Source organism: Spermophilus citellus (assembly GCF_964194105.1).
Source record: "Spermophilus citellus genome assembly, contig: SCAFFOLD_113, whole genome shotgun sequence".
Classification (NCBI taxonomy): domain Eukaryota; kingdom Metazoa; phylum Chordata; class Mammalia; order Rodentia; family Sciuridae; genus Spermophilus; species Spermophilus citellus.
Window position 1 is genome coordinate 587,882 of NW_027672919.1, and position 15,881 is coordinate 603,762.

Genomic DNA, 15,881 nt, shown 5'->3' on the forward strand with positions numbered 1-15,881 from the left:
TAGATAATTTGACTTGTAGAGAAAACTATTCTCATATGAAAACAAATTTTAATTGGGAGGCACCGCAATTTAGAATAGATTGATATGTTTTTCCAAAGAACATGGGTTCATTCATTTTTTTAAAAAGATTCAGAATAGAAGTAGACAAAGACATTGGCAGAGTCTTAACCAAAACAAAGGACTACTTCAGAAAGCAAAGGGACTGTGTTCTTTGGTAGGAAACAGAACAGAAATAATTAGTTCCAGAACTGAGAGGCAAGTTGCCATGAGAATCTATGGCACTTATTTTAAGGCCAAAAGAGAAAATTACTATGTATGAAAGTGTTTGATGATGTTAACATTTAGCAGTATTGAGAATGGGAAACTACTGATGTATGTGTCTTGTTCTCATTTCAGAGAGATAAGACCTAAGTTTTTGCTGAAATCACAAATGCTATTGCTTTCACAAACAAAATATTTTATTTTTAGTGAAAAATTTATATAGATAATGAAGCACATCAAAGTTTTTTTGGGTTTTGTTTGTTTGTTTGATTGAATAACATGAATAGCTCAGTGAAGGGAAGATGATTTTGTCATTACTTGGTAACAGCTTATTGGATTGGAGGACACACTTAAGATTAAAGTTAATGCCTTTAATGTTGGACTTGTGTGTTCCTGAGGTGATAAGCACATTTTAGACCACAACAGGCTATAACCCATCCAGACTAGGATAATGCCGAGAACAGTTGAGATTCAGAACTAGATTAACAGGCAGGGAAGGAGGTGAGACAGACTCTGGATCAGAAGGTAGGGAAGAGTGGCCTGGACTTTACTTGCTAGGTAAAGTGGGAATAACATCTCAATCTTTTTATTCTCTGGTCATGAATTAGAGAGCAGGATGAAATGAAGCTTTATTTTTCCCTTGTAGCAACATTACTCTATTATTCAAAGTAAATACAATTTAAACCTATTCCATTCAAAATTTTAAAATCATTGTTTTCCATAGTTCCTTTAAAAATGTTTAACAGGGCTTAAAAGATCTTTAAGAATAAAAAGTGTACCTTCATTGGATTGGGTCATGGGACTTGTTGCTTGAGGTCAGATGATGGTTTTGATGACCCCAGGTAGTGATTTTCATATCCATGATTCTATGGAAACTTTTTGCTTCTTGACTTTATTAAAATAAGTTTGCAGTTCTAATACATCATAAAACAATCTATTCTGCATTTTTCAATTTTTTTGATTGGCATAAGATCAACACATATGTTTCCTTTCATGCTCATACAATTTGTACCATGTCAATGGGTAGTATACTTTTAGAAACTGAATTTTCCATATGCAACAAGCAAGATTCATTTTTATGAATTTGCATGCAATATCCAGGTGCAAAACATTAAGTCTATTAACATTTTCACTTTAAAGTTGTGACAGTTGGTTTAAAATTTTACGTTCAATGTTATGCATTCTAACAGTGAAATTTTATACTCTCGACATGTTGATGGAGAAGTTTTTTTTTTTTTAGGCAAACTAAAACTTACTTCATAGTAAAACTATTTTATATAAACACAGAACTGCTTTTTTCTTGAGTATTGCATAGGTGTGATATTGCTCTGAGTGTCAATTTACCAATGCCTACTGCAGAAAGTAATAAGTAAGTAGAAGTCATTTGTCTTGTCCATGGGATTCTGAATACAAGAATATGTTGTACCAAGAATTTACTTTATTCCAGGTTCTTAAGTAGGCAGTGATGATTCAATGGTGATATAAAAATGCTAAGGAAACTGACAGCCACCTAACAGATACTAAAATATATGTGGAAAAATGCATGGTCTTGGGTTTTGCAGAGGTTATGATCCATTTGATAAAATAGACAAAAGCAATTATCCTGGAGAGAGTTTAGTAGCTTATTGGGGGCAACTAGGGACAACTAGCTTAGGCTAGTCAGAAAGCTTCTTGGAAGAAATATACGCTATAGGGCAGACCTTGAGAATCTAAGGGTGAACAGAGGTTAGCGTTAGCCAGGGCCAGGGCAGATGGAGGGGAGGGAGCAGAAGGAGAGCCTCCTTGAAGGCCGCATAATGAAGAAGAGGCTGGCGAGTCCAAAGAGGAGTGACAGCACTGCTGAAATGTGGCTGGCTGGGAGAAGTGGTGGGGGAGAAATCAAAAAAGTCCCTGGGGCAGAGCATAAGGCTTAGAGCCATTAGAGAACTCAAACTTTATTCGGAAGAAGAGGCAAGCCATGCAAATATTTCAGGCAGGACAGTGATATGGCTGGTGACCATCTCAAGGTAATGACCATCTTCTTTTCAATATGCCTTGTCCTCTGGCCTGAAGGTGAGGCGGGGGTCCTCGCTTGCCTACCCCAGCCCTTCAGACCTTTGCTCTTTTCTCTCACTCCCCTCTTTGTGCACACACACCCCTACTCCCATCACGTACCTGGCATAGGGTACCCTCCTCCCTGCTGCCAATCTTCATCACTCCTGGAGACTTTAGCACTTATCTCCACTCTTCAGAACACCACTCCAGGTGATTTTAATACCCAGAAAGACAATTTTTAGTACATTGAACTGTTCATTCCTCAATTCTTCTCTTCCAATTATCTATCCCAACACAGACCTTAGCACCCTAATCTCAAAATCATATATAAATGTGGCTGTGTTTCCCCAGAACCTCAAACTTAGCATCCTGTTCTGCAAACACATTCTTTTTTCTTTACAGTTTATTCCCTTTAGTCTTCCAAGTACCGTCATTTGTCCACCCTATGCACATTATAAATGGTGTGGCTCAACATTATAACCATTTAATTGAGGTCCATTTTATTTATTTTTTTGAGGTCCATTTTAGATATAGGTAGACATAGATAAATAGACTAGACAGGGACATACAGACATAAATATGTGTACAAGTATACATATGTGTAGACATGCATATACACTTAAACTTTTATATATAATAATAGACTAAATCTCCACCAGTAATTACAGGTACTCATATAGGTTAATTAAAACAGCACTTTGAGCTAACATCTTTTAAAAGACCTATTGTTATTGTTATTCTAAATATAAGAAGCCTTCATTCTTAATCAGGTTGGATGATATGCTTCCTTATTAATGTAACCCATATGTAAAGAGGCATGTGTTAGATATGTGAGGATAATTTTGGCACTGCTTGTAGAAACTTCTATCCAAATGCAAATTGTCTTAAGAGCTCATCCAGCTGGGTGCATACTCCAAGCACTCTTCAAACCCATAGTTCTCAACTCAGCAGGTCCTAGAGTAGGTTGTTGGAGGTCCATGAGGTCAACACTATTTTAATAATAACTTTAAGGTTCTCTTTGCCTTTTTCTCTGTATTAAATTTAAATTGTTCATTGAAAAATTATCAGTAAAAATATTTACGATTAGTTCTGAGATTATAGGCAAGGGCTGTGTTCAAAGTAAGAAATGGCAGGCAGACGAGGGTGAGTTTGGAAGCTGAAAGTCATCTCAAGAAAGCGCTTGCTGCTCTCTCATCAGTTTTCATTTATACAGAGCAGAAATTCTCTTCTAAGGAATGTGCTTTCAATATCAATGCTCTGTCTTTATCCCTTCAGCACTAAAGAGTCTCCTTTGGCTTCTTAAATACCACTAATGCTATGACTAGAAGTGATGTGTTTCACTGAAATTCAACTAAAAATGTGCCACTTTTATTCTACTTACTATTTTGTGAAGAATTTTTTTCTTTCTATTTTGATATGGCATCAATTTTGTAAATTGTGACTATGCATGTACTCTACCCTGCAGCTATTCAAAACAGTACCAGTGATGACAGCATACAACCATGAATCAGTCTTAGACCTAGTTTTACTAGGAAATATGTATAACAGAATACTTAAGCATTTTGCTTTATTGTAAATACTTTACATGCCATTTAACTACCTTTTTTAAATATTCATCACTTCAGATACTGATATATTGTTCATAGGAAATTAATCAAAGTTTTTGGTACAGTAATATCTAGAAGGAAATGTTATTTTGGGCCTAGTTATGAGTAAATTTATACTAGACAAATCAGGAAGCTTAGAATTCAGATTAAATTAATTTAACAAATAATGAGGTGCCCTTTTTTTCTATATCAAGGCATTTTTGAAACAGAGCATTTTTTAAGTTCCTTCAAACTGTTTCAAACAGTTTCTTCAAATTGGCATAAAAATATGGACAATATTATGCTTATAGATTATATATGTAAAAGTTTGTATGCAATTCAGTTTGTCTTGATTTTAAATAGATATACATGTCTTTTATTAAAAGATTTTTTAAAAAAATTTAAACCCATAAAAGGATTGATTTGATTTGTTTTGCTTAATTTTCCATACAAGGAAGGAAACCCATAGAAATGGGTTTAGGTGTCTGTAGCCCAAAGGGCTTTATTAATGAAGGAGAGGTTTCGGGGTAAAATGATTTCCCCTGTGTTTGTCATTTGGAAACTGTCATCAGGAAGGATGTATGTATTGTACAGGAAGCGTTTCTTCCTTGCACCACATATGCTTATTGTCATTATGGTCCTTTTTAGACCAGGTTCTCTTCTAAATTAAAAAAAAAATAAAATATCAGGTTATAATGTCATTCCTTTTCTCTGAGGCACTGTAAATATTACTCCCTTAACTTATAATACAATCATAAAATTGTTTCTTGTTTTCTTTTCATAAAGTACATAAAAAATTTTTATTTCTTATTGTTTTATTTCATGCAGTCTGCTTTATTGTAAAGCACCTCTTTGGAGGTCTTTCCTTTGCTTTTTCTACTCATGTTTTTGTGAATCTATTTTAATGTCACATCATTTTTCTAATTTGGGATCTTTAAAAAAAATTAACAATAGCCTGAACCTGTTTTAATAAATAAGCCAAGAGGGCTTTTTTTGTTTTGTTTTTTTAAAAGAATTTTTCACTAGTTCCTAATTTTTTTCTTTTGTTTTTGTTTTCAGATGAAGACTATATAGCTTTTAATAAATTGCTTTTTCTGTGTTTTATGAAAATTGCAGTACCCTGTGTGACAAGGAATTATCTGACTCACTGGTAGATTGTCACATCATGGGCAGGTGTGGCAAGGAATTATCTGACTCACTGGTAGATTGTCACATCATGGGCAGGTGCACCTTTAAAAAGTGGCTTGAGTTGTTGTAGTGCCAAGGTACATTGTAATAAATAAGTGAGTAAATAAAACCAAGTAAATTGATTTTGAATTCTCATGTTCTTAATATTTAATTTCCTCTAAGAGAGTTTCATAATTTAGCCACACTTCATCTTTGTATTTAGGGAAAAAAAAAAAATATATATATATATATATATATATATAATATTTAATATGCTTTCCTTTGAGTTCAAATAAAACAGAATTTGATACTCCTAGATTCAACATGAGCTGGGGGATGAGTCTGATAGTCCATAGCTTGTGATAACAGATTGGAACTCTGGAGAAAAATGGCAATTAAGTTTCTTTCATTGAGTTTCATGATGCTAGATTCCTGTCCACATCTGAAGGCAAAGAGGCACATAGCCCAGAGTTCCTAAAATGCTTCCTCTGAAAGCAGACATCTGTCATGTGTTAATTGAGCAAAGATGGCATAGGGAAGGAAGAGTTGTCAGTTCCCTGGGTGCTTTATTACTGCTCTCTACTGTTCAGGTGTTCAGAGCAAAGTGGGAGATAGGTACATTGTACGATGATCAAATACTCATGCTGTTGTCATGAAAAGTAGCATTGATATTAGTTGACAATTTTTTGTCTTCCTTTGATGTTAGACATCATGTTATTCTTTATATAAATAATTTAGCATATTATTCAGATTAATGCAACTTGAAGTTAGTTTTAATAAAGATCCATACCAAAAAATCTTATGACATACTGGTTACAAATTAAGCACCTATAACATTTTGTCATACTTCTTGATAAAGAATATTCTCCTCTGGGAAAAGAGATTTTCTATAGTTGTCGTTAATTTTGGTAAAATTGGATAAATGACCCCTATCAAGACGCCACACCGTACCATGTAATATTGTCATACCAAGATGAGTGGAATGCTGCAGTGGTCTCCTGGCAGCAGTGGGCCACATGATGCTGTGGCTTCCACTCTGCAGTTGCTATAGCATCCTGAGTACATGCTCAGTATTCCTCTTCAGCACAAACTAAGAAGCACCATCCTCACAGCAAGTTAAGTGCTTTTCTTCCTCTGGTCATGGTGCTGGTTTAATTTGGTTAAAAATAGAAAAATAATTCTGAACTGCGTAAATATTTTATTATGTTTAATGGAATGCTTTATATGCAAACATCACTAAGCCCATAAGATTATCTAGGTTAACATGTTTTAAAGCAATGCCAGTATTTATTAGATTTATTAAGGCATCGGCACCCATGTTTTGCATCAATTCTTAAGGAGACTTTAAAAGTTCATCACACAGAGTTAAAGCAATGAAATGGTAGAGATTCAAATGATGTGATTATTTAAGATAACATTCTTAAGAACTTTGGAATCATGTATGTTCAATTTATTTGTGGGTACTCTAGAATTATTCTTGATGTGGCTTACCACATAAAAGGGTAGCAACCAAAATGTACATCATACTCATATTTTTATTAACAGCTCTATTAAGATCTAATTCATTTGTTGATTCTGGTTGTTAACTCTTGCGCTATGGGTGTCCTATTGAGGAATTTGGAGCCCGACCCCACAGTATGTAGATCATAGCCGACTTTTTCTTCTATCAGACGCCGTGTCTCTGATTTAATATCGAGCTCCTTGATCCATTTTGAGTTAACTTTTGTGCATGGTGAGAGAAAGGGATTCAGTTTCATTTTGATGCAAATGGATTTCCAGTTTTCCCAGCACCATTTGTTGAAGATGCTATCCTTCCTCCATTGCATGCTTTTAGCCCCTTTATCAAATATAAGATAGTTGTAGTTTTGTGGATTGGTTACTGTGTCTTCTATTCTGTACCATTGGTCCACTCGCCTGTTTTGGTACCAGTACCATGCTGTTTTTGTTACTATTGCTCTGTAGTATAGTTTGAAGTCTGGTATCGCTATACCGCCTGATTCACCCTTCCTGCTTAGCATTGTTTTTGCTATTCTGGGTCTTTTATTATTCCATATGAATTTCCTGATTGTTTTATCTATTTCTACAAGAAATGCTGTTGGGATTTTGATTGGGATAGCATTGAACTTATAGAGAGCTTTTGGTAATATCGCCATTTTGATGATGTTAGTTCTGCCTATCCATGAACAGGGTATATTTTTCCATCTTCTGAGGTCTTCTTCTATGTCTCTCTTTAGGGTTCTGTAGTTTTCATTGTATAGGTCTTTCACCTCTTTTGTTAGATTGATTCCCAGGTATTTTATTTTTGGGGGGGATATTGTGAATGGAGTAGTTGTCCTCATTTCCGTTTCAGAGGATTTGTCGCTGATATACAGGAATGCATTTGATTTATGCGTGTTGATTTTATATCCTGCCACTTTGCTGAATTCATTTATTAACTCTAATAGTTTCTTTGTAGACCCTTTTGGGTCTGTTAGGTATAGAATCATATCGTCTGCAAATAGTGATAATTTAAGTTCTTCTTTTCCTATTTTTATGCCTTTAATTTCTTTCGTCTGTCTAATTGCTCTGGCCAGTGTTTCGAGGACTATGTTTACTCAAACTAAAAAGTTTTCTCTCAACAAAAAAAACAATAAGAGAGATAAACAGGGAGCCTACATCCTGGGAACAAATCTTTACCCCACACACTTCAGATAGAGCCCTAATATCCAGAGTATACAAAGAACTCAAAAAAATTAGATAATAAGATAACAAATAACCCAATCAACAAATGGGGCAAGGACCTGAACAGACACTTCTCAGAGGAGGACATACAATCAATTAACAAGTACATGAAAAAATGCTCAACATCGCTAGCAGTCAGAGAAATGCAAATCAAAACCACCCTAAGATACCATCTCACTCCAGTAAGATTGGCAGCCATTAAGAAGTCCAACAACAACAAGTGCTGGCGAGGATGCGGGGAAATGGGTACACTTATTCATTGTTGGTGGGATTGCAAAATGGTGCAGCCAATTTGGAAAGCAGTATGGAGATTTCTTGGAAAGCTGGGAATGGAACCACCATTTGACCCAGCTATTCCCCTTCTCGGTCTATTCCCTAAAGACCTAACAAGAGCATGCTACAGGGACACTGCTACATCGATGTTCATAGCAGCACAATTCACGATAGCAAGATTGTGGAACCAACCTAGAAGCCCTTCAATAGATGAATGGATTAAAAAATGTGGCATTTATACACAATGGAGTATTACTCTGCAATAAGAAATGACAAAATCATAGAATTTGGAGGGAAATGGATGGCATTAGAGCAGATTATGCTAAGCAAAGCTAGCCAATCCTTAAAAAACAAATGCCAAATGTCTTCTTTGATATAAGGGGAGTAACCAAGGACAGGGTAGAGACGAAGAGCTTGAGAAGAAGATTAACATTAAACAGGGATGATAGGCGGGAGGGAAAGGGAGAGAGATGGGAAATTGCATGGAATTGGAAGGTGAGCCTCAGGGTTATACACAATTTCATATAAGAGGAAAGGAGGAGTAGGAGAAAAATTATATAAGTGGAAGAAACGATTTATAGTAGAGGGGGTGGAGAGAGAGAAGGGGAGGGGAGGGGAGGGGAGGGGAGGGGGGATAGTGGAGAATGGGATAGACAGCAGAATACATCAGTCACTAGAAAGGCAATTTGTAAATCAATGGAAATGTAACTGATGTGACACAGCAATCTGTATACGGGGTAAAAATGGGAGTTCATAACCCACTTAAATCAATCTGTGAAATATGGTATATTAAGAACTATGTAATGTTTTGAACAACCAACAATAAAATAAAAAAAAAGAAAAGAAAAAGAAAAAAAAAAAAAAGAAAAGAGAAAGGGCCTGGACTTCAAGGGGGTGTAATCAGACTGAGCAAACTAAATGCCATGAAAGGTCATGGGACATTTATACTCCATTCAAATAGAAAATAATTATTTATATCCAAATCTAGTTTATCATTTCTCAAGGAACTTAGAGTATGAGTCATTAATTATTAACCTAATATTGAACATTTTTGAACATCTCTTCATTAGATGTTATCTCCTTAAATTGAAGCTGTGATTCTATACATTTTAATTTCATTTTCTGAATAAATTCAGTACATTCTTTGTTCTTTGAAAGTGCTCCAAATGTTCAAATTTTCATTTCCTCTTACCTTGCTTAAATACTTTATTTTCATGTTCCTGTAAATATAACTCTTCAATAGCGTCACTTAAAATTTGAATATTTCCATTAAAACTGATCTGATTAGAAGAACACATAGCTCATGTCAATGAACTAAAATATTGTTCATGATTTTTATATTTTCTAGTTTTATGTTTTATTTTATATATTTATTTATATATTTTGTATTTTATTTTTATATTTTAAATTATCTTCATTATTGTTGTATTTTCAGAACCTAATACTAAAATTAGGCTTTTATGACACATAAGTTCATATTTCTGACTTTTACATCCACTGTAGGCATCTAGGATTTGGAGCTTGAGAAGTTTTCTTTGACTAGAACATTCATGTAGCTCTGTAGCTCTTTTTCTGAAGATTTCCAATATTATCTTAACATTGTTGCCATGTGCATCAGGAGCACTCTAGCACTCTGGTTGTGAAAGCTGCTCACAGTCAGAAGTGAGGAGAAACATGTTGATTCAATCACAGATGGTCTCCTTTAGTATGGTTGATGCTACAGGTTTACTCATTGTCATTAATTTTCACAATCATTTTTAAGTATTCAAAAAACTCAAATAGAAACAATTAATAGGGAAATACATTCAAGTTGTAAGAATGTGTTTTCCACTTTTAGGAATGCCCATTTTGAAAGCTGCTTTTAAGTAAAATGAAAATGGTTTAAATTATTTATGTAAAATTCAGGTGCTGGAGAGTCACTAGTTTGTATTTTTAACTGTAACTATAAAAGAAACGTCTCAGTGACCCATACAACATCTCAGTTTCCCTTTTCATTGAAAATAATGTCAAAATAACTCCCACAAAATTATTTTATCTTTTATCTCTATGGAAAATAACAATATCATAATAGTCAGCACTTATTGATGTATTATAGTATGACTGGCTCAGAAACAGAAAAGAAAATGTGAAGATGGGAGGGAAGAAAAGGAGGAGAAGAAAGAAAGGAGGATGGGAGGATGGGAGGGAGGGAGGAAGAGGACGAGGGAGGCTGGAAAGAGCATTTTGAAGGAAGAACCAAAAAGAATGAAGAATTTGTGAAGTTGCTTCCTTCACTTTATGAAGAGTGTAAAATGCAGAAGTAGAATGGACCTCCACTGCTGAGTCTTCTCCTGTTACCCTCATACAATTAAATGCACCTGAGCTCTGGCTTTTTAAGGCATATTTTAGCAATGTTGATTTTGTTTATTCAATTCATTAAAATAAGCCCATTACCTCCTAGGACCTAAAAATAAATACCTTCATTCATATAGTTAAAGATTCCTTCTCACCACAGAATCTAAAATTTGGGGTTTTTCCCACAGAATCTGAAATTTGGTATGTATTCATTTTTAATTTAAAAGATTAAACTTAGAAAAATTATTAAGATAATGTTGACAGCATTAATAAAAATTTTAAACAAAGTTTCACGGCTCGTGAGTGTCAACAAACGTATTTAATAAAGGGTAATTAGGTGTCTGATGAATTTTACTAGCACCATATTTGCAGACTTAATTTAAAATTGTTAAGAGACAAAATAAACTTTGTCAGATTAGAATATCAAAACTTTGGATGGTCAATTTATGTCTCTGTATAATTTCCTAAGTTCAACTAATGGAGTTGGCCCTTTTTCTGTTCTCAGTACTGAACCATGTCTCAGGACAGAGTACCCATGAGAGACATAGTCACTAGTATTTGGATGTGATTGTGAGTATGTGTGTTGGAGAGGGCTTGGACAAAAAACAGATGAAAAATAGATAACATTATATAGTGTTTTAAGTGATCAACAGAGAATTCCAGAATACTATGTGGACATTAATGAGAATTAGTTACTTTATGGTTAATATTATCTGAAATAAAATAATAATGTACTGATAACCATGGTTTGTCCAGAAAATATAAAGGGGTTTTATGCATACTAAAGGGCTTCTTAAAAAAATCCCTTCTAAGAATCTTTTTTGAAAAAGTTTATTTTCCAAATCTGAATAATTTTATAAATATAGACTGCATGCTCAGAAAATCCGGGTCTCACTGTGGATTTTGTTTTCCTTCCTGGATCACTTGGTTTCACTAAAGGCCAAGACAAAATTAATTTAATACTCTTCAGTACTCTTCAGCCACTCTTGGTCTTCATGTAGTGGTGTTTTTTGTTTGGTTGGTTGTTTGTTTTTGCTCATTTTCTTATTCTGCAAGGGTTCTGTATACACATTCTCCTGATTTTCATTTTTAAATCCTTTCCACGTCACAGAGAGCTGATGTATGTGTGCTTCCCTCTGAATGATCATGTCAGGCTGTCTGAAGGGGCTGGGGGAGCTTCAGGCAGGCCCACCTTCTGGGGTTTCCTGAGTTCATATTGCTTCCACAGCCTTGCCTTGTGATAACTAGATTTGTGATGATATAGTGTTCTTACATAATTCTGATTTAATTTTTCTGGTGGGAAATTAGGAAAATTCAAGAGCTTGGCACATTTTCTGAAATAATTATTTTCCAATTCCCTGAAGGTGCTTGTATAATAGAAGGGCTATAAAAAAATTCATTGCAGGACTAGTAAAATCTCTACCACTATGTGTTTACAGTGATGTTTAATTTCTTTTTAAAATATACTCCTTCTTCTATACAAGGCAACAGTGTTTGTATTTAGAATTATGGAGCAAGAAAAATTCTCAACACTTCAAAGCTAAGCAGGAAAGTAACTAGAAATATAGGCTTTATCTACTTTGTTAAGTATATGATTGCTGTTAGATCTCAAATAGTTTTGTAGTACGAATGAGAATCTGCTCAGTGTGTCTTAATTTTTTGAAAGACATGCTCCCGTCTCTAAGGAGATTGAATTGTGTTATAACTGACCATGCAGTAATTATATTTCGGTGGGAGTGGGGAGAAGAAGAGAGAGAACACTATAAAGTGAAGAACTCAAATCTTCTGGATCAAAAGGAAGGGTGAAATAATTTGTGGAAATCCTCAGAGAACATAGTATCCCACTGTTAATTTTTGATAAACTCAGTTATCTAGCTCTCCAGAGTTACTTTTTACTAGTTTTACTTTCTTTGCCTAAAATTAGTAAGAATATAAAAATAAAACTTGTCAAGTGGAATACAAGATTATCCACAATCTCAGAAATCAGAAATATTCATGGATCATGTTTTACATAACTTTCCATAGTTGTGTAATGATGTATGTGGATACATAGGCTTGTTTTGTGTAATATAATTTGTTTATGTGTGCATACATATATTATACCAGTTAAGAATGTTTTCAAATTTTTTAAAATTTTTATTTGTTATATATGACAACAGAATGCAATTTCGTATCTCTGTACACAAAGTAGAGTCACATCCTTTTTGTCTTCATATGTAGGGTAATGATGACCATCGCATTCCACTGTCTTTCCTATCCCTATATCCCCTCCCTTCCCCTCCCTCCCCTTTTCCCTGTCTAGAGTTTATTTAATCCTCCCATTCCCCACCCCACCTGCAGCATATTATGAGTCAGCATCCTTAAATCAGAGAAATCGTTCAGCATTTGGTTTTGGGGTAATTGGCTAATTTCACTTAGCATTATATTCTCCAGCTCCATCCATTTACCTGCAAATGCCATGATTTTATTTTCATTTAATACTAAATAATATTACATGGTGTATATATACCATATTTTCTTTATCCATTCATCTACCTAAGGGCATTGGTTCCATAGTTTAGCTATTATGAATTGTGCTGCTATAAATATTGATGTGGCTGTGTCCCTGTAGTAGGTTGTTTTTAAGTCCTTTGGGTATAGACCGAGGAGAGGGATAGCTGGGTCAAATGGTGGCTCCATTCCCAGTTTTCCAAGGAATCTCCATACTGCTTTCCATATTGGCTGAACCAATATGCACTTCCACCAGCAATGTATAAGTGCACCTTTTTTTCCCCACATCCTCGCCAACACTTACTGTTGTTTATATTCTTAATAGCTGACATTCTGACTGGAGTGAAATGAAATCTTAGAGTAATTCTGATTTGCATTTCTCTAATTGCTAGAGATGTTGAACATTTTTTTAATATATTTGCTGATTGATTGTATATCTTCTTCTGAGAAGTGTCTGTTTAGTCCCCTGGCCCATTTATTGATTGGGTTATTTGATTTTTTGGTGTTGAGATTTTTGAGTTCCTTTTATATTCTAGAGATTATTGCTCTCTTTGACATGTGTGTGGTAAGAAATTGTTCCCAATTAGTAGGCTCTCAATTCACCTTACTGATTATTTATTTTGCTGAGAAGAAGCTTTTTAGTTTGAATCCATCCCATTTATTGATTCTTGATATTAATTCTTGCACTATATGTAGTTGGGGCCTAATCTAACATGACGGAGATTTGGGCCTACTTTTTCTTCTAATACACACATTGTCTCTGGTTTAATTCCCAGGTCCTGATTCACTTTGAGTTGGGTTTTGTGCATGGTGAGAGATAGTGGTTTAATTTCATTTTGTTGCCTATGGATTTCCAATTTTCTCAGCACCATTTGTTAAAGAGGTGATTTTTTTTTCTCCAATGTATGTTTTAGGCACATTTGTCAAATACAAGAGAACTGTAGTTATGCGGATTAGTCTCTGTGTCCTCTATTCTGTACCATTGATCTAAAAGTCTATTTTGTTGCCAATACCATGCCATTTTTTTTTTACTATTGCTCTGTAGTATAATTGAAGGTCTGGTATAGTGATGCCACCTGCTTCACTCTTCTTCCTAGGATTGCTTTAGCTATTCTGGGTCTCTTATTTTTCCGGATGAATTTCATGATTGCTTTTTCTATTTTCCTATGAAGAATGCTATCAGGATTTTGATTGGAATTGCATTAAATCTGCATAGTGCTTTTTGTAGTGTGGTCATTCTAACAATATTAATTCCGCATATCCAAGAACAAGGTAGATCTTTCTATCTTCTAAGGTGTTCTTTAATTTCTTTCTTTAGTGTTCTGTAGTTCTGTTGTAGAGGTCTTTCACCTCTTTTGTTAAGTTGATTTCCAAGTATTTTATTTATTTATTTTTTGTTCATTTTTTTAGGCTATTGTAAATGGGTGCTTTTCTTTGTTTCCCATTCAGAGGATTTGTCACTGATATAGAAATACCTTTGATTTGTGGGTATTGATTTTGTATCCTGCTATTTTGCTGAATTCATTTACTAGTTCTAGAAGTTTTCTGGTATAATGTTTTGGGCCTTCTAGGTATAGAGTCATCATCAGCAAATAATGCTAATTTGAGTTCTTCTTTACCTATCCATATCTCTTTAATTTCTTCCATCTGTCTAATTGCTCTGGCCAGTGTTTCAAGAACTATGTTAAAAAGAAGTGGTGAAAGAGGGCATCCCTGACTTGTTCCAGTTTTTAGAGAGAATGCCTTCAATTTTTCTCCTTTTAGAATGTTGTTGGCCTGGGGCTTAGCATAGATAGCTGTTACAAGGTTGAGCTATGTTCCTGTTATCCCTAGTTTTTCTAGTGTTTTGAACATGTGTGGGTGCTGTATTTTGTTGAATGCTTTTACTGTATCTATTGAGATGATCATATGGTTCTTATCTTTAAGTCTATTGATGTGATTAATTACGTTTATTGATTTCCCTATGTTGAACCAAATTGCATCCCTGGGATGACCCCAACTTGATTGGTGTGTACTATGTTTTTGATATGTTTTTATATTCAATTTGCCAGAATTTTATTGAGAATTTTAGCATCTATGCTTATTAGAGATATTGGTCTGAACTTTTCTTTTTTTGGTGTGTCTTTGCCTGGTTTTGGAATCAGGGTGATATTTTTTGGCCTCATAGTGTGAGTTTGAAAGTGCTCCCTTTTCTTCTATTTCCTGAAATAAATTGAAGAGTATTGTTATTAGTTCTTCCTTAAAGATCTTGTAGAACTTGGCTCTGTATCCATCTCGTCCTGGGCTTCTCTTGGTTGGTAGGCTTCTGATGGTGCTTTCTATTTCATCACTTGAAATTGATCTGTTTATATTGTGTATATCTTCCTGATTCAAACTGGGCAAATCATATGATGCTAGGAATTTGCCGATGCCTTTGATATTTTCTATTTTATTGGAGTACAAGTTTTAAAAATAATTTCTAATTATCTTCTGTTTTTCTGTAGCATCTGTTGTGATATTGCCTTTTTCATCACATATGTTAGTAATTTGAGTTTTCTCTCTCCTTCTCTTTGTTAGCATGGCTAAGGGATTGTCAATTTTATTTATTTTTTCAAAGAACCAACTTTTTGTTTTGTCAATTTTTTCAATTGTTTGTTTCAATTTCATTGATTTTAGCTCAGATTTTAATTATTTCCTGCCTTCTACTGCTTTTGATGTAGATTTGTTCTTCCTTTTCTAGGGCTTGGAGATGTAATGTTAAGTCATTTATTTGTTGACTTTTTCTTCTTTTAAGAAATGAACTCCATGCAATGAACTTTCCTCTTTAAACTGCCTTCATAGGCATACCAGAGATTTTGATATGTTGTGTCTGTGCTCTCATTCTCTTCTAATTTTTTTTAATATCCTCCTTGACATCTTCTGCAACCCATTGTTCATTCAGTAGCATATTATTTAGTCTCCAGATGTTGGAGTAGCTTTTATGTCCTATTTTATCAATGATTTCTAATTTCATTCCATTATGATCTGATAGAATGC